This window comes from Eptesicus fuscus, chromosome 18 (genome assembly GCF_027574615.1).
Source record: "Eptesicus fuscus isolate TK198812 chromosome 18, DD_ASM_mEF_20220401, whole genome shotgun sequence".
Lineage (NCBI taxonomy): Eukaryota > Metazoa > Chordata > Mammalia > Chiroptera > Vespertilionidae > Eptesicus > Eptesicus fuscus.
Genome location: NC_072490.1, coordinates 51,206,348 through 51,231,365, shown reverse-complemented (window position 1 = coordinate 51,231,365; position 25,018 = coordinate 51,206,348). Strand labels below are relative to the sequence as shown.

At 49.2% G+C, this 25,018-nt stretch overlaps 1 protein-coding gene across 1 annotated transcript in view; it reads left to right on the top strand.

Annotated features, from left to right (window-relative positions):
* Positions 1-18,694: 18,694 nt before the first annotated feature.
* PRICKLE2 (prickle planar cell polarity protein 2) overlaps positions 18,695-25,018 on the top strand; it is a 110,191-nt gene continuing 103,867 nt past the window's right edge. The window contains exon 1 of the mRNA XM_028152690.2: positions 18,695-18,748. The gene's annotated coding sequence lies outside the window, so the exon portion shown is untranslated. The remainder of the gene's footprint in view (positions 18,749-25,018) is intronic.

Sequence of the window (25,018 nt, the reverse complement as noted above, 5' to 3'; positions counted from 1 at the left end):
TAATTCATCTCTGGCCACAAGGCTAGTAGTAGCAGGGCTGAAGTTCTGACTCAGTGTGTTTAATGCCAGATTGGTGCTGTTCACCTCTACCTTCAATAGTCCTCAAAGAGGCTGGAATAACTTGTTGCAAGGTAGACTTTCTCAACTACTTCTAGACCAGTGCTTCTCAGTGGGGGTGATGTTTCCCCTGGGGGACATTTGGCAATATCTGGAGACATTTTCAGTTGTCACAGCTAGGGAGAGGGGTGCTACTGGCATGTGGTGGAAAGAAGCCAGGGATGCGAATAAACAGCGTGCAACAGGTGGCCTAGACCCCACAGCAAAGAATCACCTGGCACCAATGGTTTGTATTGATTGTCAAGGTCAAGAAATCCTGCTCTAGACGCAGCCTCAAAACGCCCTCTTCACCACTGTCCACAGAAGATAGATAAAAAGTGCCTGTCCTCAGGGAGGACATCCCTGTCTCTAGAGTTGTGTACACATGTGCATCACAGTCCAGCCCGCTCAGTACACCGCTGCATTTAAGATCTATGGGCTTTGATCGGAGACAGACCTAAGTTCAAACCCCTGTTCTGTGACTTTCTGCTTTTCTTTAGGGCCATCACTTACACTCGGAAGCTCCATGTTTCTCATCCCTCAGATGGAGATAATCATTCTCTATGTTGGGATGACTGGGACATAGTAAGCGCTCAGTTAATCATTACAGCCGTCTCTCGTCGTGGCCTCCCTTTCCTTTTATGAACATCTCAGTCAGCCTGTGCTCCTCTTAAGATGGCCAGGTATGCTCTTGGCTCCCCCGTTAGCTGGCAGGAGCCACGGACTGTCATTTGTAGACTTAAACACAGAGGATGGTGTCGGTGAAATGCACCCAAGAGGGGCAGCTGTAAAGTACTGGCACCCGTGCAAGTGAAGGCGGTGGTGGTAGAAGCAAAAGAATCCAGGAATCTTGGCCCGTGGCCAAGGCATCCGCTGCAGTGGGCTCTCAGGGTTGGCTTGTAGTATAAATTGTTGCTCTGTCATGTAAATGGAAAATTAACTTGTGCAACCAATCAAAGAATCTTTGAGATGCTTTGTGAACCATGCCACCCAGATAAGCTGAAGATGTATGTATTTTCTTTCAGGAGACCTTTCCTTGGGTAGACAGGGTGGGGAAAGTTGAAGAGAAGGGGAGAGGGAAGGGAGAGGAACTTCCTTCGTTCCCAAGAGGCAGCGACCAGCTGGAGTAGATGTCCCCTCTGTTCGCTGAGGACACTGAAAAGTGTGTGGTTGCAAATGCTGTGCGTGGTTCATGCAGCTTGGATTACAGTGCAGGGTTCCAGCTAGACTGCTGAGGGGACATTTCATATGCCCTTTCCCTCCGCCAGAAAAGATCATTACCTGTGAGCACATTATTTATTTATTTGGGTCAGAGGGGGGGTGTGGGAAGGAGAGGAAAGAAAACTGACTGCAGGTGGAAGGCTCCAGATGAGACCTCTGATCCCTTAAGCTGCTTGCAGAAAAGAGGAGAGATTATTGGAAGTCACACCTGACACTCTGAGCTTCCCACAGGACCCTTCCGCTGTCTGTGCACCGAGGGATTCTCGGCGCTCCCGGGTGTGGGGCGGCGATAAGAGGGCCAGTGCTGTGGAACATTATCCATTTGGGGTTTAGATACCTGATGTAGGAGAAAATACCTGTCCCCTGCTCAGCCAGCCGGAAGCAGACCTTGGGCTGCTGACAGGCCGCTTTGTGCTCCTTTCCGGGCCACGCTACTGGCTTGCTCTCCCAGCAGGCCTGCGAGGAGGGGAGGCGGGCGTGGTTTCTGCACTGGGACACGGAGCCTCTGAGGGTCACCCTCTTAATCAAGTTGCAGCATCAGGTACAGATCAAGGGCTGGAGACCCAGCCCGGAATTGTAAACCAGGCTTCAAACTATTGTGTTATCAAAGCTCTTCAGGTGTCTCCATCATATAAAGTACTGAAAGCTTGTGAGTGTGAAAACACACACACACACACACACACACACACACACACACACGTATATACACACACATGTACATACACACACGTGTCTATATACAAATCACAGTTATGTCAACACAAGTAGATGAATGGGCAGTATAATTAATGCGAGCTGACTCCCTGCCTGGGATATGACAGAGAATAGGTTGGTGAGACTGGAAAACGAGTGTCCTCAGCGAACAGAGGGGACATCTACTCCAGCTGGTCGCTGCCTCTTGGGAACTTGAACTCAGAGAGGCCAGATCTCCTGCCTTATTTTTGTTTTATTTTTCAAGAGAAGCTATTGTGGTTGGCAAACTACAACCTGCAGGCCTCTTCGCCCAGTACCTGCTGTGATAAAGTTTTATTGCAACAGAGCCACTCCCATTTGTTTATAGACTGACCGTCTTCAGGCTACAACAGGGAGCTGAGTAATTGCGACAGAGTGACCGCATGGCCTGCAGGGCTCACACGTATCCCACTACACAGTTCCTTGACCTCTAGGTCCGATGGACACACGTGGGTGAAGTCCACTTCCCAGCTGGACCCATCAGAGGCCGTCCAGCCTCATGCCACTGCTCACCCCTCTGCCTCTCTTGGGCACTCAATAGCAGTGGAAGGCGAGGACAGGGTCTTAAGCTTGAACCTGATGCAGAATCCCTTTGCGGCCTGGGAAAGTGGATTGAGCCGGCTCCACCTCCAGACTCAGTGGGTCTGGGTGGGGCCCGAGCACCTGCACCTTCAGCAAGTTCCCTGGTGGAGCTGATGCTGCCGGCCAGGGTCACACTTCGGGAACCAGGGACTCAGACACGCCATGCTGTTCGGGAGGTTTCATTGCACCTGCTCTATCAAGAGGGCGGCTCACTTGGCCCAGGGACAGGAATGAATTCTGTGGAAGCCCTAGGGCAGACTCGCTGAGGCACTGCACAGCCCCCACAGGGCCGTGAAGGATTCTGGGTCCTCAGAGTCCTTCAGAGTTGCTGTGTTTCCTCAGTTTGCAGAACGTATCTTGGGATCCATCCACGACCAACTGCATGGGCTGCCGGGGGCTCTGGCGATCTGTAAATCGTCTGTATTCCCCACACCCAGTGGTCCTGGAGTACCTGGTCCTCCCAGCTGTTTCCCTTGACCTAGCCAGTCTTTTGGGGGGTGGAATATGATAACCGGCTCAAACCAAGAGATCTTATGTCAAGATTAACCCAAATCTAGGATGGAATGGGAAGAACAGATTCAGCAAGCTAAATAAAAATGTAAGACAGTTATAAATAGAAGAAAAAGGAAGTACGTTCTGAAATTAGAGGAATGCTTGCAGTTAAAAGCTATTTTGATTTCTCTGAGCCTCAGTTTTCTTGTCTGCTAGTATGGTAGGGACAGTTGGTGTAACCTTGAAGGGTTGTCGTGCGAGATGCTGTGTGTGTGGTAACTGTCACCTCTAAATCTGGCTTATAAACCTTCTCTCCACCTGTTTGCCTGTGGCTCGGCGCTCCTGAAGGCAGTCATTTTAGAGACTCCAAAGGAGTCCAACCCTTCGCAGTGTCTGTGGGTGGCACCTGGCGGCTCTGATTGGATGCTGCCGAAGAAGCATCCTGGTTTTTTCTGGGCAGCTGACTCCAGCCACTCGCTGACTCTAACCCTTTCATTCCTGGCGTTTCTGGTTGCCAAGTGATATGGCTGCCTCATCCCAGCTAGCCGAACCCCCTCTGTGTATCTCCTTTCTGGCTGGGCTCCTAATAGCCCTGCCTTCCACAGCCGCCCAGCTGTGACGAGTTGAGCAGCGAAGACTCTGCCAGCCTCGGCCCCAGCAGGGCTCTGTGCGTGCCATTTAAGGGAAGAGAAATGTGGCTCCTGCTGGATGAGTCAGGGGCTGCCACCTCAGAGGAGGGGTGCTAAATAATTCACCACGGCAGCCTGCTCTGACATCCATCCGGCCTGTCCCCTGGTGACCCCGGATGCATCAGCAGGGCTCCTGCTTGCTGTGGCGTCACAGGGAGCAGGAAGAATGAATAAGGCAGCAGAAACCTGCCCTGGCTGTCAGGGGCCCCACAGGCCCGAGGGTCAGGGAAGAAAGCATCCGGGGTGGCCTGATGGGTGTGTGCTGACAGCCACTCAAATCAGAGGGCTTCAGACATCCTCACGGTACCGGGTGTGACTGATGGTATGTTAGACTCTATACACATTTTTATTTTTTAATGTATTGTTGTTTCTTTCCGAGAGAGAGGAAGGGAGAGGGAGAGATAGAAACATCAATGATGAGAGAGAAACATCAATTGGCTGCCTCCTGCACGCCCCCCACTGGGGATGGAGCCCGCAACCCTGTGCCCTGGCCGGGAATGGAACCATGGTTCATGGGTCGACACTCGACCACTGAGCCACACTGGCCGGGCTTCTATACACATTTTTAAAGAACCTGCTGTGTACTTGGCAGCTTTACCTGTATTATCTCATCTAGTCCAGAAAGTCCACGAGGCAGAGGCTGTTAGATGAGGCTCTGAGAGGAAAAGTGATGACCCAGTTCCCACAGCTCAGAGACAGAATTCGCCCTTGGACACGTCCCACTGACAGGGCGCCTGTCACCCAGCTGTCCCTGGCCAGCGGGGGATTTCCTCTCTCCTCCCGACACTGGCTCTTGGTGGTTCAGACTCCCACATGTTAGGCCCAAGGCGACCAGCTTCTCTAAAGGGAAACACGATATGGTGCATCAGTAAAGCTCTCCGCTGCTCCTTGTGGCTGGAGTTTCAAGTTCTGATACCTGGTTTTTGTAGTTTGGACCCTGCCTTGGCCTAGTCTCCTGCTGAGCAAGTTGGTGGCTGGGAGGCGGTGTTCAAAATGACGGGCTTGCCCGGAAAGTCCTGCCGCAGGAAGGTACGTGTCTTCGGCAGGATTCCCGGTTCTCCTGCAGGGCCTGACAGCCTGGGGTTGAAGAGCTGGAACACAGGCCCGGAGGGGAAGAATGGTGGACTAAGACAGACACAGAATGAAGGGGGCATTTCCTCAGCCCAGCAGCCAGGAAGACTCGGTTCTGTAGCTCTAAGGAGGCAATTTTGCAAAACACATCACACAAACACTCTTTTATAGCCCCCTCTCCTTAGATGCACAGGGCACCCCAGTGTGATGGATGAGCAGGTCTGTGGTTATTGTGTGCAGAATGCTTTGTGAAGATGATTTCAACTCATAAAGTTATCACCACTATTTACATTTTTCAGGAGGGCTTCTGAAGAACAGAGAGGTTAAGTAACTTGCTCAATGGCACACAGCATGAGCCAGAGCCCAGAGTCAAACACAGACTTCCCGATTCCAATTCCAGGGTTAGTTCCATCATAGAAGGACTTAGTTAGATAAATTACATGTCCTTTGTAGCAAGCTATTTATACATGTTAAAGAATATTTAAGATGCAAAGGAATTGAGGCAGCATCCAGCATGGTGGGCTGAGGGACATGTATGCCATAACTACACTTTTCATTCTCTTTTCTGCATCCATCAGCTGCCTGATGACATTCACAGGTATGACAATCTCCCAGGGTTGTGATCAGTTTCTGAGGAAATTGCAAAAAAAAAAAAAAAATGTTCTATGGAAATATAGAACTGCAGTTACTAATAATTGTCACAACTATGAGTGGATCCTCAGCCCTGGCATACATAGACTAGGCTGTGAGTCATGAGCAGTCCACTCATTCACCCATATTTATTAAGGCCTACTATGTACAGGCACTGTTCAAGGCTTTGAGGATATTTTTTTATTTGAAACTGACAAAAAAATCTGTCCTCTCCTCCCCAAAATGGAGCTTACATCCTAGGGCTCCACAGGGAGCCAGACCATTTAGCAACACAAACAAGTAAAATGTATAGTGATTTAAGAGAGCTAAGCTGGGTATCAACTTCCCAAAAGGCAGTGTGAGGGGCACAGCAGACCCTTTAACCAGGAAACAGTCATTTGACTGCTGAAAATTATAAAAACAAACATTTAGGATTTCTAAATATTGTCCCAAGGTTACGTAGCTAATGGAGAGACATCTATTCAAGAAAACCTACTGAATCTTGGAACAGTGAGTCTGGGGCATGTGAGCCATACCACTCATCTCCCCGCTTCCCTCCAACACAGATCGGTGTGATGGAAACTCTACTCTGGGAGTATGCAGCCAGGACGATGGGGCTCCTTCTCTCCTGGCTCTCGGTCTAGGGCTATGGTTTCACCTAGGGAGGGGCCCCCTCAAAGACTGGCAACGCCCTGCCCCTGCAGAGGAGCCCTGCTTTAGTCAGATCAGACTGTGGAGTCATTTATGGCCCGGGATAGTGTTGGGAACAATAGAACAATCAGCTGGCAATTAGTGGCGCTAACTTCTGGGTGTTAGCAGTAAAGATAGACCAGCCAAGTGAGTGCTCAGGGAAGCGGTGCCTGCCCTCTGAGGAGCCGCAGAGCTGCACACGGCTGGGAAACAGACCTCACTCAACTTGTCTAGCCATCTACTAACCAACAAGCAAACAAGACGTTCCAGGAAAGGGAGGGGGACCTGTATTCAGAATTGCTGTAATACGTTATCTAAAATGTTCCGTTTTCAACAAACTATCATGAGTCATGCAAAGAAATGAAGAATGTGACCCATACACAGGGAAAAATGTAGGCAAAAGAAACAGCCTGTGAGGGTGCCTACATGTCAGATTTACCAAAGACTTCAAAGCAGCTAGTATACAGTCAAAGCACTGTAAGAAACTGTCTAAAGTATTCAGGGAAAGCATGATGACAATATTCATTAAATAGAGAATATCGATAAAGAAAAATTGTATTTTAAAAAATTATTAAAAGTGAAATTTTTGCAGTAAAATTTAATAACTGAAATGAAAAATTTACTAGAGGATCTGAACAATAGATTTCATCTGGAGGGAGAAAGAATCTGCAAATTTGAAGGTAGATCAATAAAGATTACACAATCTGAAGAATGGGGAGAAAAAGAAAAAGAGAATGAGGAAAAATGAGTAATGTGGGGTATCATTAAGCATACCAACATATGCATAATGGGGCCAGCTAAAGGAGAAGAGACAGTAAAAGGAGCAGAAAAAAGTATTTGAAGAAATAATGGTAGAAACTTTCCAAGTCTGATGAAAAATGTTAGTCTATACTCCAAGTAAGTAAACTGAGACACACCACAGTCAAAATGTTGAAAGACAAAGAGAAAATCTTTAAAGTACTAAGAAAGAACAACTCATCGCATATAATCCAGTAGGAATAACAACTGATTATTCAGTCTTGGCAAAGAATTTGGCAATTCCTTAAAATGTTAAACAGAGTTTCCATATGACCAGGCAATTCCATTCCTATCATTATATCCAAGAAAAATAATAACATTCATCCTCACAAAAATTTGTACACAAATGTCTATGGTAACATTATTGATGATAGTCAAAAAGTAGAAACAACCCACATGTCCATCAGTTGATGAATGGGTGAATAAAAAGTATATAGATACAATGGAATATTATTCAGCAATAAAAAAGAATGACACTCTGTATAAGCTGCAACATGAATGAACCTTGAAAGTATTACATGAAGTGAAAGAAACCAGTTGTAAAAAAAATCACATAGTATATAATTCCATTTATATGAAGTGTTGTGAATAGGCAAATTTATAGACAAAAAGTATATGTGTTTGCCTAGGGCTGGAAACAATGGGGCAAATGGGGGTTGATTACTAAGGGTTTTCTTTGGGGTTGGTGAAAGTGTTCTGAAATGATATTCTATATAATAAAAGCCCAGCGACCAAAAGGTGGAACGACCAGAACAACCGGCCAACCAGTCGCTATGACGTGCACTGACCACCAGGGGGAAGACACTCAACGCAGGAGCTGCCCCCTGGTGGTCAGTGCGCTCCCACAGTGGGAGCATTGCTGGGCTGACCGGGATGAGTGGTTCTCCCACACAGCGGGCCGATCCCCACAGGCCACACCACCCCCCACCATTGCATGAATCCCATGCACCGGGCCTCTAGTCACAATAATAATTGCCTAACTCTATAAACATACTAAAACCTATTTAACCATGTACTTTAATTGGATGAACTGTATGATATGTAAGGAGTCATAAAGAGAAAAATATAGTAGGGAAAATTTTGGCAATATTAGGAAGGTGGAAGGGAGGACAATCTCAGGGCAGGAAGGCTATAGGTGACACTCTTAAGACTTGAAAAGGTGACAGAGTAAGCTATGCTACTATCTGCACGGGGAACATTTCAGAGGGAAGGGCAAGTGCAAAGACTGGAGGCAGGCAGGTGCCTGCTGTGTTTGGGGGCCCGTGTTCCAGGGCCGGCGGGGCAGAGAGTAGCAGCGGAGGTGTCGGGGGCATAGATCTCAAGGGCCTTCCTCGGAGATGAGCGGCTCTGGGGGGGGGGGAGCAGAGCAGGACAGGCTCTCGTGTTGGTTTTCAGAGAGCCACGCGGTGCAGTTAGCAGGTGAGCCGAGCTGACGGTGGCTGTCACCGCCGCCCAGCAGAGGTGGCGGTGGCTTGGAGCAGGGTGAGAATAACGCAGGTGGCGGGGAGCGGTCGGATTCTGCTTACATTTTGAAGGCAGAGCCAACAGGACTGAACAAGGGTTACAAAATGTTCAGTGTAAATGGTCAGATAATATGTTAAGCTTCGCAGGCCACGCAGTCTCTGTTGCAACTGCTCAGCTCTGCTCTTGAAGCATAAATATGGACAGTGCTTGATGAATGGGCACAATTGTGTCCCAACAACGCTGTATTTGCAAAAACCCGAAGCAGACCGGATTTGGCCAGTGGGATGTGGTTTGCCAGCTCCTAGATTAGATGTTGGGGGCAAGAGAAAGAAAAGAGTAAAGAGTGACTTGAAGATGCTAGTTCTTAACCACTGGAGAGACGGAGTGGCCATGAACCGGAAGAGTGAGTCCTGCAGAGGGAGCGGGTGTGTGATCTGGACTGAATAAATCTGAGAAGCCTTTTCGACATCCACATGTACACGTGACAGAGGCAGGGAGATATGGAAGCCTTGAGTTCATGGAAAAAGTCCGACCTGGAGTCGTCAGCACAGAGGTGGTATTTAAAACCCTAGACCAGATCAAAGAAGCGAATGGAGAGAAAACAGAGGTCCCAGGACTGAGCCCCAAGTTTAGCTGTCAGGGAGATGAGGGTGAACCAGCAAAAGCGCCTCCTGGAAGCTGGGAAAGTATTTCAGAGAAGTTCCCTCTACCCCTCCCTTTCCTACTCACAAATCATGTTGGAAGACAAATGAGCAGAGACATGTGCTTACAGGAATAATTCTGAATTCCCTCTAACTTCTAGATAAGAAAAATCATTGTCAAACTTTTTATTCATCCGACAGATGTTCATTAGCTGTCAGGTCTCCAGGCCCTGTGCTGGGTGCTTGGGATAGCCTGGTGAGCCAAAAAGGCACAGTTCCTGCCCGCAGAAAGCATAGAGCGAGAGAGAGCGATGTTAACCATCGTCATTAACACTCAGATACCCGCTGACCAAGGCTGTAGAAATATGAAACAGGACGAGATGTCCGAAGGGAAGGACACACACCGAAGACAGCAGTAACATGAGTTCTGTACAAAGGACTGATCTCAGTGGAGGACCGGGGACCCTTCTGCATTTTCCTCTGTTTTTAATGATGTCATTTCCTGCATACCGCACCCTGATGGCGACGCACCTAGTTTTTCAAAGGCTGAGTGAGAACCTTTGAATTAGAGGGAGAAATATGGACTTTGGAATCAGAGCCAGGACCAAGTCTCAGCGGTGGGTCCTAGGGCCGTTCTGGTATTCTCTGTGACTTGTGTCCTCACCCATCCAGTACGGAGTCATAGAAGCCACAGGTTCTGACTATGGTGAGGCCTAAAGGAGAGAAAATGTACAACACACCTGGGATAGAAGTTCTTCCCGTTCCTGGAGAAGAACAGTATGTCAGTTTGTACATCTGTGACATTTTTTCTTCCAGGATAATTTCCCCAAGACAGGTATCTGCTGCCAGTTTGCGATTTTATGAGGTCGGGAGCTTTTTCGTCTTTTTCCGGGGCATCTCCCCCTTGTCAGCATCTCTCCCAAGAGGAGCGTGAGGAGGTGGAGGGCCTGCAGTAGGAAGTGCTGGGAGACCAGAGCATCCGTGTGCAGTGCCTGCTGGTTCTCCGGTCCTTTCCAGAGAGAAAATGCAGTGTTTTCTTCAGCTGTTTAATGAAAATTAGTTCCCAAAAGCTGCTATAAGTGGAGCTTTCATTATCTCAGACAAAAGTAATGTTTGCTAACACATCATGTCAACTTCAACAATATTTTTGTGGAAATGTGCAGTGGTAAGCATGTTTAAATCCTTGGTGCAGCTTTTAATCTTTTCTGGGGACGGAGCAAAATCTCCAGCAGTCTTTCATTTTGATTTGCCCAGTTTAGCTGGTTCATATTTCTCCTTTAAATTAATGCAATTAAGGGAGGATAACAGGCTCTGTTAAAATTTTGTGCAGTGGATTAGGTATTGGGATGGAGAATAATTAAAATGCATGAAATGTGGCTGATTCCTAAGATGGCAGAAAAAAGAAAAGGGAGGCCTCTTTTCTGGATTTAAAGCATGCCAGATTATTTATCACAAGAGATGGAAATGTGCCCGTGGCCTAAAAAGCATTTTTGTTCATGGATTCTTAAACAAATGGAAGAGAAAGAAGAGGTCTGGGAGGGAGTTGCGACAGGGGGGCGGGGTGGTCATCCTTATATTTATCATGAACAATTTCTGGTTGCACCTCTCATTCTTCCTCCCTCTTTGAAAACCAAGTGGGGAGTAATAGTGACACCTGCAATCCGCTGGGTACTGTACTTATATCACTTAGCGCATCTAATCTTACCCACTCCTGTGGTAGACATCTTCATTTTTTGATGGAGAGACCGAGTCTCAGAAAAGGTGAGTGGCTGTTTTTACCAGGGCCATGAGGCTAGTAGACAATAGAGCCAGATCTGAATTGAGGTCCTTGTGTTGGGCTCTTCCTCTGGCAAGGCCCGGTTTGTGTTGGGGGCAGATCATTATAAATCTGAGTTGGGAAAGCGGCTAGAAACTACTGAGGAGGCTCTCGTCTGAGCACTTACCTCTTTCCTAGGTGGTCAGCTCGCCTCTGTGGTGCCTTATTCACCTTACCTGCATGCAGCAGTGTCACAGTCTCATCTTCTGCATGGTTATGGGGGTGGGTGTTGTTTGTTAATTTTAAAGGTTGCTAAAAATCTGGAATGTTTTCTCCCTTTTAGGACAAAACAGATGCAACTTGAACTTTCAGTATTCATTTAGGATGATCATTACTTCCTTGATGATAAACATCCCTTTGCTTTAAGATGTTAAGGGTTTAGTAGATTGTGCTATTTTTTAAAAAAATTTATGTAGCAAAAATAAAAATTGATGGCAGTAGACATTACCAAGGTTCCTCATAGTTTGCTCTTCTTGCTCTTCTCTTCTTCCTGGGCATCTACTTCCCTGCCCCCTTGCAGGTAGGTGAGGTCATGGGACTGGTTCGACCAACAAAGTGATATCATTCCCCTTCAAGTTGAAACACCTAAAAACGCCAGTCCTCTCTTCCTCTGTTACCGTAGCCTGGGAATGATGCGTTAAGATCACAGACACACAAGAAAGGATCAGGCCAGGTCCCTGAGTCACTGCTTGGAATGGAGGTGCCAGAAGAGCCGCTGGACCTCCAGCCAAGTGTGTATGAGTGAGAAATCAATTTTTCTTGTGTTAGATCCCTGAGATCTATGTTTATTTGTTACTGCATAATAGCCTAGCCTAGCCCAACTTACATAACAATTCCTTGTCAGCCTCCTCTCCCTCATTTATTTATTTATTTATTTCCTCTTCCTCATTTAAAAACTTTTACTGGGTTTTGAAATTTAGATGTCTGAGAACCACATTTGAGTAGGTTACCTAAAACTATATAACCCCTCCCCCCCTCTTTCTCTCTTTCTCTCTCTCTCTCTCTCTCTCTCTCTCTCTCTCTCTCTCTCTATATATATATAGATATATATATATCCTACCTAATAAAAGAGTAATATGCAAATTAACCATCACTCCACTACACCCACAAGCCATGCCCACCAGCCACACCCACCAGCCTATCAGTGTGAGTATGCAAATTAACCCCAACCAAGATGGCTGCCGCCACAGAGAGCAGGAGGGAGGCTTGGGTTTCCCCAGAAATAGAGGAAGCCAAGCTTTCCACACACCCTGGCGGGCCCAGGCCTCCACTCAAGAATACAAAGTTTCAATTATAGAAGATAAATCCCAAGAAAAATGGTGGCAGCTACGGAGCTGGAGAGAGCAGGTTGGGGTTGACCCCAGCGACCGAGGAAGCAAAGCTTTCAACCTGCCCTGGCCGGCCCAGGCCTCCACTTAAGGCTACAAAGTTTCAATTATAGAAGGTAAACAAATCCAAACAGAAATGGTGGCAGCCACGGAGTGAGCAGAAGGCTTGGCTTTGCTCCAGGCTACAAAGTTTCAATTGTAGAAGATAAATATATCCCAGATACCAGGGCCTCTGCTTGTGTCGCCAGGGGGCATGGCCGGCCTGCAAACCACCACAGGCCCCTCACCCAGGCTGCCCCACGCCCCAAGGGAACCCCACCCTGATCCAGGACACCCTTCAGGGCAAACCCGCTGGCCCCACCCATGCACCAGGCCTCTATCCTATCTAATAAAAGAGTAATATGCAGATTGACCATCACTCCAACACAAAATCAAGATAGCTGCCCCCATGCGGTCAAAGATCCTGCCCCTATGTGGACACAAGATGGCTACCACAAGATGGCCAGCAGGGGAGGGCATTTGGGAGGGACCAGGCCTGCAAGGGAGGGCAGTTGGGGGCAATCAAGCCTGCAGGGGAGGGCAGTTAGGGGTGACCAGATTGGCAGAGGAGGGAAGTTGGGGGCAAACAGGCTGGCAGGGGAGCAGTTAGACATCAATCAGGCTGGCAGGGCAGTGGTTAGGGGGTGATCAGGCTGGCAGGCAAAAGTAGTTAGGGGCAATCAGGAAGGCAGGCAGGTGAGCAGTTGGGAGCCAGCAGTCCTGGATTATGAGAGGGATCCCAGATTGGAGAGGGTGCAGGCTGGGCTGAGGGACACCCCCCCCCATGCACGAATTTCGTGCACCGGGCCTCTAGTATATATATAATTTGTATGGAATTTCTGCAATAATCCTATATAATAAAAGGCTAATATGCAAATAGACCGAACGGTGGAATGACCAGTTGCTATGATGCGCACTGACCATGAGGGGGCAGACACTCAATGCAGGAGCTGTCTCCTGGTGGTCAGTGCGCTCCCACAGGGGGAGCCCCGCTCAGCCAGAAGCTGGTCTCACAGCTGGCGAGTGCAGCGGCGGTGGCAGGAGCCTCTCCTGCCTCCTCAGCAGGCGGATATCCCCTGAGGAGTCCTGAACTGTGAGAGGGTGCAGGCCGGGCTGAGGGACCACCCCCTCCCAGTGCACAAATGTTGTGCACCGGGCCTCTAGTTAATAAATAATACAAGAATAAACTTCATGCTTCACATATTCACAACTGTAAAACTATTTTGCCAATCAATATATATTTGTGTGTGTGTATAATTTTTAAGAACTATATTCTCTCTATGTCTCATTATATATAGAGAGAATATGGTTCTTTAAAATTATATGTCATTATTATACACACACAATAACACATACTTTTTTAAGTAAAATAAACTTCAGTGAATTTATGACTTTCATTAGATGTGTGATTTGAGACTTTGGTCATATCCATCATAGTAATTAGTATTTCATAATAGCAGGATCTGAGGTACTAATACAATAGAAGGTACTGATCTGAACCAGCTAGGACTAGTGCTATCTTTACCTTTTTATTTATTTTCTGTTCATCCTCACCCAAGGATATTTTTTACAATGCTTTTTTAAGACCGGAAGGGAGGGGGAGAGACAGAGAGAGAGAAACACCAATGTGAGAGAGACATATCGATTGGTTGCCTCCCACAGGTGCCCCAACCGGGGCCAGGATCGAGTCTGCAACAGAGGTACATGCCCTTGACTGGAATCGAACCCAAAACCCTTCAGTCTGCTGTCCTATTCTCTAACCACTGAGAAAACTGGCTAGGGCCATCTTGATCTTTTTAAAGTCTTCTTAAGACCAAGACATTACCATTGCTCTGAGTGACCCAGGCCAGTCCTATCATCTCAGTATTCAAGAGTCTTCTGAAGGATCTAGGAAATCCCTCTGTGGTTCATTTAAAATCAGTTCCTTTTTATTTTATACGTATGGAAATAGAGATTAAAAATTGTTTCATGCCGGCCTAGCCGGTGTGGTTCAGTGGTTGGGTGTCATCCCAGGCACCAAAAGGTTCGTTTCCCAGGCAGGGCACATGCCCGGGTTGTAGGCTCGATCCCCAATCAGGAGGCAGCTGATCGATGTTTTTATCTCTCTCTGCCTCTCCCTTCCTCTCTCTGAAATCAGTAAAAACTCTTTTTAAAAATTGTTCCCATGCCTGTCCTCATTGAAAGTCACAGTCCGGGCTGTCACACATCCTTGTCTTCTGAGAAGTAACCAGCAGTGATCAGTACTTAATCCTCTAACAAGATTTTGACTAATGCCGGCGAGGCGGGAGAGATGATTTGATTTTCCCGCACGTGTGGAGCGCCGCTTAGTCATGACCTGCCCGTGTCGCGCTGGCCCGGTGCCCATGCAGACGAGTGTTTTCATCCTGCATTTGTGTGAACACTTTTTTCATACTCATGTTCTTTCTCCTGCGTGCAACGCCCTCTCTAGCAGCTGAAGTTTGACCTTGGCTATTTTAGCAGTCTTTTCACTTATGGTTTCTGGATCATTTCTGGATATTTTCTCATATTAAAATAAATTATTTTTGGCCGTCCACCTGACTCAAATTAGACTTTTCTTGACTTCTGGTCACCTCAACCACAATCAGTCTTGTCCTCCTTGTCCCTGTTCCTAAATACTCTTAAGTAGTCATGGCCATTTATGTAAACACCTTATTATCCTATCTAAATAGAAAGTTCTGAAGGTTGGCAGCTGCGGCCTTGTCTCCCAACAGTGTCCTGCATTCCACAGATTCCCATTAACTGCCGAGGGTCTCATATGTGTTGCCTGTTCTCCCCCACCCCCTGCCCCAGAAGTCTGCTGTCACGAATGTGGGAGCTCATCTGTTTTTTGTAAAAACAGTGTGAGTTTTGTCCCTGTTTACCAGATCTCTGAAATTTCCAAAGTAGGTATTGCCTCACCTTGTCTAATACCTGACAGCGTATTTTCCAAAAATCCATCCTGAATGGTCTCCAGGATGAAAATAATTATCGCCAGGAATTATCGATCCATGGCTTGTGTTAGTTCAGTGATCTGCAAGGACGATGCATGGATCCCCAGCCCCCCTCTACCTCCACCCCCGTGGGCGGTCACAGAAAACAGGCCCTCAGAAGGCCTCAGCAGTTTGCTCTGCGCCATTCCCCTCCTGCCTGTAATTAGACCTTGGAGAGCCCTGCGCCAGCGCTATCATAACACGAGTCCACTCTCCTCTAGTCGCTTGCTGAAGTGTCTTCCCCTCGCATTTCCAAGCTCAGTTAAGGCAGGGCCCACCTTCGTGTTGGTCACCATGATGTCCACCAGGCCTGACACAGTCACGGACAGATCTTAGGAGTTCACGAATGGAAACATGGACGAGTGGACGAGGTGCCCACGCTCCCCAGACAGAGCCCTCCTGTCCGCAGTGCAGCCGCAGAGCAGGCGGCCGGGTGCCTGTGGTCATTCTCGCTGCTGCGTCCCGTTGCAGAGCAGACCAGGTGTTTGTGATGTTCCCATAGAAGGAGCCCGGCAGCAGCTCGCCCGCATTAGGTGGGCTTTTGAGCTGTGCCCTGGGAATGGGGGTGATTCTGCCGTCTTCCTGTACCCACTTCCTTCCCGCCTTTTGAACCGAGTCTAGTGCCTTAGGTGATTAGTGCCAAAAGTCCCCAGGAAAGCACCGGCACATCCACCACCTTTAGCTGCCAGCTGTTGCATGTCTGCTGTGTGCTCCGCTCATGCTAAGTGCTTCACATTCATTCTCACTTGATCCTCAAAACAGCCCTGCAAGGGCACGCACTGTTGTTCCTGCCGAAGAGAACCAGATCGTGGAATTAGCAAGTGTCCGAGGCAGGGTCTGTCCCCAGGCAAGCCGCAGATCCATGTCATAGTGTCACCTCTTGTGAAGTTGAGAGTCATGTGTCTTATCTATTCCAGACGAAGATTGATCGATCACTTTGTGTTCCAGCTTTCCTCTTTATTGCTTCACCGACAATCACTGCGAATCGCTGCTCATAATTCTGCTATGATCATGCTGACCAGCAGGAGGTCAGAGGGCAGTGGGCGCAGATAGAGAAACTGGAGCATAGAAAGTTGGGGTGATCTGTCCATGGCCACACCGGGGTCAGATGTCACTGCTTCCCCTCGGCCACTGGTGGCTTCACACTGTTGCGTTGGGTGTTCTACTTCTTGACGGGTGTTGAGGTCTCGGGGCTCCGTCCACTCCCCCACACGTCTGTGATGGAGACTGAAGGCGGAGTTTTACTCCTTCAATCGCACTCCGTTTCTGTTGGTGATAAGTTATTCCAGGTCCTGTGATTTTCACCATGAAAGGTCTGTGAACCGGAGAGAAGCATCTGAAAGAAGTAATTAAGCATTAGTAATACAATTACCTCTAACAAAAGACCGTTTAACCTCCCCACATCCAACAAAAAATTCATGCGCAGCTTCGGGAGCTCCGGCTGGAAGGGCTGAGCACAGCCCAGTGCCTCATTCAGGTGGAGGAGTGTCGGCTCCGGTGCTGGCTGCTTGGTCCTCAGGCCTGCTGTGTGCCCTCCTTCCCTCCCCCTAAGGAGCCCACCCCCACCTGCTTATCACAGGCACAAGGCCCAGACTATTGGCTTGTGCTCGCCTCTCACCTGGCCCAGGGTACCACATCGGCAGCATGAAAGGACAGTTGATTTTACACAATGAAAGGTGACCATGGAAATGCTCAGAGGGTAGAAACAATGGCCATCCTGGTGGGAGGAAAGCCTTGGAGAATTTTTCTGAATTCGTTCATAATGTCAAACATAACTTATGTGACCTTGTGTCAGTCCTCACCACAGTTCCCATCAGTGTTTTCACTGTATCGCACTAAAACATGAGCTCCGGGAGAGCAGACACTGTGCATAGCACAGAGTAGGTGCCCAGAAAATATGTATTGAAGGAAGGATGGTCCAGACAAAGAAATGGAAGACCCCCCCCCCCCCCAGTTACTTTTCTGAGGTCACATTACTAGCAAAAAGCTAAACCAAGATTTGAACTCAGGGCTGCCTAACTCTGAGGAGTTCTTTCTCCGTGATTGCTTGGACAGGCCGCTTTGTTGGTGCAGAGAAATGGGGATTGGACACACAAAGGTGTTTAACCAGGAACAAAGCTCCAGCCGGAAGTCCAGGAAATGTGGGTTCTGGCCCATCCTTGCTGAAATCCCAGTGAGACCTTGGAAAAGGCCCTTCTCCACTCAAAGCCTCAGCTTCCAAATCTGTAGAATGGAGAGAAGGAAGCAGTGCTGCCCGAGGCTCTAAATGCCATCACATGCCCCGGGCAGATGGATGCTTTGTCATCTCCCATGCTCACTGGGAGCTGGGGTCAGGGGTGGGAAGAGGGGGTGACTAATTCACCACCCTAGCACGCTGAGGAAGGTACCCCAATGCGGTTTATTTCAGGAATGCACAAGAATTCAAGGACAGCATCCCCTCAAGCTAACAAACACCCTGAAGTGAAAGTTGAAGAGAAAAGAAAGTAGAGGCATTTGAAGGCTTAACAGCTTTGGGGGTGGGGGGGGGGGGGGTAGAGGGGGGGGGAGGAGAGCTGCTTCACTCCTGGGTCGTTGCAGCGTATAATCTGAAGCAGGCGCTCACTTTGATAACTGCCCAGATCTGACACCCTGCAGATAAGAGCACCACTTTCAAAAGAAGAAGAAAAAACAGACGCGTATCTTTAAAGCCTCCTTCCTGTCTGTGATATTTTTGTGCGCCATTAGAGGAGGCAGACCTCGGGCCTCTGCAACCAGCCAGGGCTTTCTTCTGTCTCCCTGGCTTGGGGATTATTGATTTGGAAGGCAGGGCTAATTTACATGTAAATAAATCTCAGCGCTGGGCAGCGGGGACAGGATGTCCAGATGCCGGGACTGGCTTGCTGACGTCACGGCCTCATTAGCATGCGGAGGATGCGAGCACTGCAACAGCGACTTCTCCGGCACCTCCAGCAGCTCCGCCGCCGACAGTTATTATTTTTTGGCCAAGCCGCACATTTCCTGGTTCCGAGTCTCCAGCTCTGCGACCAGCTGACTGGTTGCCCCGGGGCTGGCTCCGGATCAGCTGGTGACGCTCAGGCTGGGGTCTGAGACTTCCTGCGGGCTGACGGCAGCGAGGTTCTCGGGAAGGCGGTGGGATCCGCGATCGGATCCTTGGAGGGAGGGAGGGAGGGAGGGAGGGGAAGAAGTCACACTTTCCCCTGCCTGGCGGCTCCCCAGCAGGATCGGGGCAGCCGTGCTGTTTGCTGCGCGTGGATGCTGAGATGCTGAGCAGCTCGCTCCTGCCTGCTGCCGGCTCCAGGAAGGGTCCAGATTTGCAGAAGGGTTTCTAGGAGAAGATGCGTTGGCTGCCTGCGGTCCGGCTTGCATTCCTGGAAGCCAGGCTCGGGCCGAAAGTGAACTGGGGCAACTGACAAGCTCAGAGGGTCTGGCGGAAGCTCCGGAGAGAGTGGGCATTTCATCTTCCTTGGAGGTAGGTAAGGAATTTGCTCTAAATCACACCTTAAACAGCAGCGTGTTTTCTGACGGGGATGAGAGCGCTAGGTCTGGAGGCTTGGCACCGGGGGAGGACAGGAGGCCTCCATTATCTTAGCGAGGTGGCATGGTTAGTGGCCCCGTGCAGGGCACATTTTGCCTTCCCTATGCTCATTAGAAAGCTCGGTTGTAAAGTGGCATGTCACAGCTATAGGGCTAAGACCTATTGCGTTAAAGCAGCATCTCTCTAACGGAAGTGCAGTTATCTTTTTAAAAATAATATAGATGGGGAGAGGGTTTAAAAACTGAACACCTGGGACAGTGCACAGCAGTCATTTCAGCTCCGAAGTCAGCAACCATCAGAGGAGCCGGGGAACGAGTAGCTGAGACGTCCAGGTAAAGCCATGACGCTCCAGCTGTTTGGGGTTAATTTTAGCCGGAGCGCTCAGCTGAGAATGGTGACAGAGCTCCAGAACATGACTCAGTGTGTTCCCCGCACTGGGTCTCTCACAGGCGTGTTCACGGTTAGGTCTCCTCTCTCTCTCAGTTTCCTGAAAACCAATCCTAGCATCACTAATCTGCCGTGGAGGTCTTGCGATGAATACAGGTGTTCAGTCCCATTATCGTTATGGGGTCTTAGAATATGCTCAGGTCCAGCAGGACTTTTATGAACCATAAATAATCCAGGCTGGGCCAGATCACGCAGGGTGAGTGGTCCGTGCCAGATGCGATGCCATCCACCAGGCCAAGCGTGGCTCTAAGTTAGGCACAAGGGTTGTCTCCACAGCGAGAGTTCTGCCTCGAGCCAGTGCATCCATGACCCCAGCCGGGGAGGGCTCCAGCGTGCCGTGCATACACAGGCACGGACTCCGTGTACCAGAGCTGCCGCGTGCCAGGCTGCAGTTTGCTTGGCTTGAGCATCTTTTCCCAGAGAGTGTCTTAAACCATCGCAGTGAGACCTAAAGTCAACGAAGCTGCCCGGCCTCCTTCCGAGGCCGCCCTGGCTGCTCCGCTCCTGCTGCCTCGGGCCCCTGGCTGCTGATGGCTGACACAGAGGGGTCAAGATGAGTGTTCCCATGGGCTCCGGAGGAAGTCACAGCTTTGACCGAATTGCCGTATTTTGAAAATTTGGATTTTAATCCCTCCTTGACTGCTTGTAAAGGTTTTGCCTTTCTATCAAATGCCCCCCCCTCCGAATTATATTTTAATGTGAAAATTAAAACACATTGGGTCCATCAAACATTATTGTCTGTAAACAGTCGTGGGGCAGCCAGAAATAGTAAAATAGCACAGTTTTAAATGGCAGGGCTTAAAGATTCACCATGCAGTGTATGTGTGTGGGGGGGGTGGTAGTGGGGGGGGGTGAATAGAAATATAGGAAGATGCATAGATGGAAGCTTAGGGATTGGGAAGGGAACTTAGAGGTGAGACAGGATGGGATGATGGTTTTAAGCACTCAGAATGGATTCAGAAAGCGCTAAAGATACTGAGAGTTTCATCCCTGAGCACTAATTCCTGTCTGTATAATCGGAGAGCAATGGAACCTCTAGGCAGGGTGATAGGTATAAGGACTTAATGAGGTGACATATGAAAAGCACCTAGCACAGTGCGAGCCCCATAGTAGATGCTCGGTAAACGTTAGCTGTTATTGTTGCTCTCATTGTTACCTGTTTAGCATATGATTGTACTCGCTGTTACGAAAACCGAACCGTCCCCTGACAAGGTGCCTGTTCACAGCCATTTGCCTGCAGAAAGGTCTTGCTGGCAGAGAGGGTGCCATCTCCGGTCCCGGTCACGTCCATTCCCACTCAAGGCAGCTTTGCACCCTGTTGATGGACAGAATAGAGCCTATTATTCGGGGCTACTGTACTTGGCAGAATTAAAAGTGACCGGGTGGTAAAATGAAAAGCATTTAGCTCAGGCACCCTGAAGGAAGCCCCCTGTTTGGGCAGCTGACAAGTCACACGCCGAGAGCTGCAGGATCCAAATGGAGGCGTTTCTGGATTTCTGTTTGCATTTCCCTTCTGTCCCAGCTTCGCATGTGAGCGGCAGTTCTGGTCTTTCTTTGCATTTTCTCCTCCATCCAGGGAGGCCTTCGAATACGTGCGGCTCCTGCTGGGCGGCGCCTCAGCATTGATGCCACCACGTGGGCGACTTCTGTTCGTGGGTCAGCTATTCAGGGCAAGGAGCAGGCCTCCCTGCCGCCTGCCCGTGGCCCAGTCCTCTGCTCTGATGTTGTCCCCTGACACGATACGCCTTTGCCACATCCGTGCCCTTCCTCCTTCTGTCACGAGCATCCTTCAGCCACATGATTTGATGGCTGTTTCTTCCTTTCCTCCCAGCATCTTCCTTTTAAAGTTAGGAACTTCGAAGCAGGGGTGGGTCTGAAGGACAAACTAACCGTGAATTAAAGGAGCCAGAGGAGTCTAGCCTAGAGTTCTTTCTCGGGAAACTCAGAACTGGGACTTGATCACCTTGGGTCGCCACTGGTTTTCAGTGAAGTTGTGTTTTGCGTGGAGAATGGTATCTATACGTTGACAATAGCCCACCTCCCGTGTCTCCGGTTGTATCTGTGGTCCTGAGAGAGTTGCCTCCCCTCTCTGGACTTTGATTTCTTCATGTGAAAACTGGAAACAAACTCCCCTGGACTCGTGGCTGTGACACCATGGCTGCATGCCCGTGCCCAGTTCCCGGTGCCTCCTAGGTGTTGGCTTTATTTCCTCCCGGTGCGGAGGACCTTCATATTCCCACGTAATCCCAACCTGCGAACACCAGGGGGCAGTGGTTATAATGCTCATTTTTACAGGAAACTGCAGGCCAGAGAGGGAACATAAACATGACTTAGCCTAAATGACACAGCTGGTGACAAATCTCGACCCGTCAACTATGCATTGACTGCAAAGGCCGAGTGGGCAGGGCTCAGCGCCACCCCTCTGCCCGCTACCCCTCCGCCCACCACCCCTCTGCCCTGCCTTGAATTAGCAGAAACCTCGGTCTTCAGAAGCCCCCAAGCCATGGTCTGCTCTCTTCTCTGCTGTTTTCAGATACACAAGAGTCAAAATGCTCTGTCTCTCAGACAGAAATTCTAGGTGGCATTGGGGTGAAGACCCACTAAAACCTTTCCCTGTCCTCTCCTTCCAGGTTATAATCAATGGCTGCTCGTGACTGTGAATGGCCACAAACTAAGAAGTTGGGGGCATGGCATTGACAAAATCTGTTTCCCTTGTTGATGCTCTTGACTGGCACTTGCCACTTGGCTCTTGTCCTAACCTGTAAAGGTTTTTAATGAAACGTTCTCATTGTTATTATACCGTGTGTGTGTGTGTGTGTGTGTGTGTGTGTGTGTGTGTGTGTGTGTAAATGAAGCAGAGAAGAACATGTTGCAATAAGATCACACTGAGCTTCCAGCAGCGCAAATCTCCAAAATCTCCACTGGGGACCTGGCCAGTTGAGGTTGGAGACTGGTTTTCTGTTTCCTCTGGCCTGTGGTTGGAGCGGTTCTTTGTTTGGAGTCTGAAACCCGCAGGCTTGCTTGTTCTGTTATTTCCCTGGGGACAAGGGAGAGGAGAAAAGAAGCAAGGAGCGCCAGAGAAAGAGAGATTGGATGGAGGAGCTGGAGGAGGGGAGAGGGAGGCCGAATGAAGAAGCAGCTGGGAGACTCTCAGCGCCATCTCCGACCCCCGGGGAGGGCAGCCTGAAGGAGGCGGGCCTCTGCTCCTTCTGCTGAAATGCCTCTCCCTCCACCCCTGTCCCTCAGACTCCGGCCAGCCATTTCCGGTCCTAGACCCTCCTCGCGGCTACACACAGGGTGTCTTTCCCCCAGAGCACCACGGACCATTTTAAAAAGTGCATTAACTTGAAAGGGCCCATTTTCCAGTACAGCATGAGCCTGCCTTTCCTTGATGGGTGTAGAGGGCAAACACAGTTGGCTGTCGGGTCTGTAAACATCAAGCTGGCTGAACCGAGGCCTCAGCTTTTCTGAGAGCTGACACGGAAGAGGAGCAGCGACACTGGGGGGGCGGAAGGTCCAGGGACGACATCACAGTGGGCAGGGAAGGCAGCGGGGAGGCAGGGCTGGCCTGTCTGAGAGCGTTTCCAGAGTCAGGCCCACTAGAGCGGCAGGATGAGACTGTGCAAGGAAGAAGCAATAATGATCTCCTCCTTCTTCCTGGTCCTGCATCCGAGCCGCTGCATGGAAACCGTCCTGGGGCCCTGGAGGGCCAGGCACCATGGACCCTGGGGGTGGCACAGAGATGGGGTGACCAGGGGCTGCCGTGAGTTGCCTCCGCCCCTCTGGCACTGGGAGTGCACTGGGCCCAGCCCCCCACCCCCACTTGGCTTCTTAAAATCCAACCTTGCAAGTATTACCCAGCCCCATCCAGGGTTAAAAGTAACCGGGACAGGAATTCTCAGCATTTCGTTTCAGTTGGGCGGGATGCCATTTTTCCAGCTCTTTTCTTGGCATCCATTCATCAGTTGTGAGTCCTCAGAGATGCTTGTTCATGAAAATTCCAGGACTCAGCTGAAAACAGCCCTGCTTTCTGTGGTCGCCGGGTCAGCTGGCTTTCAGGGCAGCTGTTGGTATATATAGAAGTGTATATTTTGGGTGTCTGTGTGTCTGTAGATAGTCTGTGCGTTAGTGCTTATGTAAATGTATAGAAGAAATAATAACCATTGCAGATTGAGCACCTACTGTGTGCTAGCTGACATGAAAGCTGGAGAAACCAAGACTCCTAGAAGTTAAGTAAGTTGGCCGCATTACACAGACAGTAAGAAAGAGTGAAGCTGGGGTTCAAATCTAGCATAACCGCAGTCCAAAGCCTGAATGTCCACCACTCTAGGCCTCCTTTCACTTTTCACTATAATACCCTCTGTGAATGCTTTTCCTTTATGGATCCCTCATTTGAGAATGACCTCATTATTTAGCTGCTGAATTGAAATCCCTTTGGCTGATCTTTTGGTAAAATTGGAAACATCCAAGAGAATATGTCAGGCATAAAAAGATCATATGGCTTCTTCACCCGCAGCTTTGAGTGTGGCTTTTGGAATGAAAGGGTGAGGTTGGTTGGAGAGTCAGTAAGACACACTGAGATGAGGATGAGAAGCCGTAGACCAGCGAGGGCACATGGGACGTTCTGCTGGGCCAGGGTGTGGCCATGGGCACCAGCTGGAGTCTAGAGACAGGGGCCGAGCTTGTTGGCTCTTGATCTCTAGTTCCAGGCACACAGGTTCCAACCAGAATTCTTTTTTTTTTTTTTTCTTTTTCATTTTTTAAAATTTCTTTATTGATTAAGGTATTACATATTTGTCCTCATCCCCCCATTCCCATCCCACACACCTCCCCACGCATGCCCCCACCCCCCTGTTGTCCTTAACCACTGGTTAGGCTCATATGCATGCGCACAAGTCCTTTGGTTGATCTCTCCCCTTTACCCCCACCCTCCCCTACCCTCGCTCTGAGGCCCGACAGTCTGATCCATGCCTCCTTGTTTCTGGGTCTGTTCTTGTTCATCAGTCTATGTTGTTCATTATTTCCCCTAGATGAGTGGGATCATGTGCTATTAGAAATACACTTATAAGAACCAAAAATGAGAAAAGCAATAATGGTTATGCTGACAGGCAAATGAATCAGTCTGTAGTGAGTTTCTTTCTGGGCCAACAGTTCTTTTGAGACCCAATTTCAATGTCAAACAGTTCCTTATGTGTACATGTCAGCAATGACATTTCAGTTCTGGATGGTGGACAAATGGTGATAATGCAGGTCCGACTCTCTCTGGTTTGGTCCTGGGCAACCTGCAGTGACGCACAGCTGCTGACTGCTAGTATGGCAAGGCGACGTCGGCGTCTTCCATCTCTGGACTGCTTCTCTTCTGTCTTCATGGCTGGAGTAGTCCTGTCGATTCCTCTCTGTTGCTGGAATCCACGTGGTCTCGGAGTTGTTTTCCTCTTGTCCCAGGTAAAATTACCGTACCCAACCAGAATTCTTGGTTCGCCTGTCTGAGCCTCAGCTCTTTCTTCCCTAAAATAAAGGTCCTGAATCAAATGAACTGTTAAGTTCTCATCTGGCACTGACCTTGGTAAGTGTGAACTTGAAGAATGAAGGCAGCCCTGTCGGTGAAGGTGTGTGATTTGCATGGTGGCGCTGCTCTTGGGTGGACAACTAAAAGGTCAGGTTTTCTATCAGGACCTGACCGCTCTGTGTTGACTGTGTGTTGGAATCTGAGAAGCAGGAACCCTCAGCAGTCGCCAACTTTTTGGACCTCACGCA